Raw genomic sequence first — 2,393 nt, forward strand, 5'->3', positions numbered from 1 at the left:
ATTTAATTGTATATGTGTCGAATGACCGAACTCAAATTTCTGTTAAATTGAATATGAATAACAGTGAGTATTAGTTAAATTTATATTGATAACTTCATGCTGTAAAAATATTAAGGTTTTGTCACTCACTAGTTCTCTTTATGTTCAATCGAATATGAAATACAAAGAGTGAGAAAAGTATAGTCATATATATAAGTTTTAGTTTTCAATAAAAAAAATATAGATATATTTATAGAATTTCTGCAAGTGTATAAATGATAAAATGTCAGTCAAGCCGAATTGAAATTTATATTTAATACAGTATCAAGTTTTTATCACTTAGTAGTTCTTTTTAAGCGAGAGGTCTCGACAAATCGGTTTGAATATTCAACTTAATCTTATTACCATTTGACAATATGGCAAATATTTTCCCCGCATCAGATCACACAGATTTAACATCCATTTAATAATGTTTGTACAAGTTTTGCGTTTTTTTGATGTCAAATCCTCTCTGATCACTATTCGCGAGCCTTTTAAGTTCCGTCGAGCACGTATAACACTCTTCTTATATTAAGTAAATGATGTCATCAGGAGAAATTAAGTTAAATCCTACTTGTAAAAATAGGTAACGAAAAATGCCCTATTTTCAAAGTGATAGAAAGGTAAATTTCACAAGACCAATACATGGCATAGATTATAACTTGGCAATATCATGTACTTTGTATTGTTAAGTGTGGAAATTATTAAGACATTAGTACAAAAGAGCTTAATATATATCCAACTAGCGAATTTAGGTTTACCATTTTAATTTTCAAAGTGCTGAAAAGAGCAGTATCTTGATAAATAGAAGCTATTGTTATATAACTTGCCCAGATTAATAACTTTGCATTGATACGTAAGTGTATACATTTATGAAACCATTGATAAAGGTAACATTTAAGAAAAATCCAAAAGGCTGTTTAAGATTTACATTTACCTGAACAGACGGACTGGCGCATTACAAGGACAGACAAGCAATTAAAAAGCCATATGCCTCAATTTTGTCCCTAAAACATCTTGTTAAGAAATAATTCCAACGTTCAACTTTTCAATTTTTTAAATTTCCTTGAAACATTTTTTTTATTTTATTCTATTCATTCATTAATTTTGCTCTCAATTGTAACAAAGTAGACAGAGACTGGATTTTGTGACTAGAGGCCCCTTTGGCCAAGTGGTTAAGGTTGTCCACTTCAAATAGCATGCCCCAAACTATTGCGACTTTTGATTATTTCATAAGAGGAAGAGTCCTACTAGTTAAGAGGTTACCCAGCAAACACACGACGTTGACACAACGTTGGATCAACGTTGAAACTTGGTCGCGACGTCGGCGACCTTCATACAACGTTTAACCGACGTTGAATCCCGAACGTCTAACAGACGTTTCATTTTGACGTCGATTCGACGTCGGGTTTTGGTCGGTAATCTGACAATAGGCTATTATAGGTGATTTAATTTATAAAACCAATATATATTTAAATAAAAGCATAAACAGCGACAATTTTAAGTTTGTTTTGAAAGGGAAATTATATATATTTTTTCTCCATCAAAACAACAACAGTGTCACGTGGGTGGCTAACGTACGATATTCGATAGGTGGCGCTCGGTAAACGGATAGTCGCAGATCAGTAAAAAATATATTTGCTCTATTTTCGTTTTAATAATATCTTATCTCCTGGAATTAGTCTCAGAAGTGTTTATATAATTAACAATGAAGTTGTTATCATTTTTGTGGGTTTCATTTTATAGTGGTAAATAATTCAGTAAATTCGAATTGGCGACTTATCGGATTTAAAATTCAACTGTATTGGCGGACAAAAACGACGGGTTGACAGACAAAGTTGTATATTCCAAACAAAAAGAAAAAGGTAGGCAAATGTTATACATGTATATTGTTTTAATGCTAATTTACCGCATGTTTGCATGAATTCGACAGTTATTTAATTATTGTAATCTTTGACTGGTAAAACATATTGTCACATGATTTCGCGAGATAAATATTTTCGTTTCCCCGTAAGAGCTTTTTATTATTTGCTGTAGAACAATCTGTATCATCGGATCATTTTCCCCCACACTATATCGCCATTGCCAAATAACGCACACTCAATGGAAGGAAATATACTAGTAATTGAAATCAATTAAAAGTTAAATGCAGTTCATTCAAATACTGGCCAATAAAATTTAAAGTACTTTACCCATACTGTAAGCATACTATGTGTTTCTTATATAATTTATGATACTGATTCATGGCATTTGATACATTACATGTATATAAATGATACTACTTTGGTAAGATATATCTGAAAGCACATTGTTTTTGACTACTTACCTTTTCATTGATGTAATCAGACAACATATATTATCAATCAGAAAACACA

The sequence above is a fragment of the Ruditapes philippinarum genome, unplaced genomic scaffold (genome assembly GCF_026571515.1).
Source record: "Ruditapes philippinarum isolate M1 unplaced genomic scaffold, ASM2657151v2 ctg7124_1_1_1_1, whole genome shotgun sequence".
Lineage (NCBI taxonomy): Eukaryota > Metazoa > Mollusca > Bivalvia > Venerida > Veneridae > Ruditapes > Ruditapes philippinarum.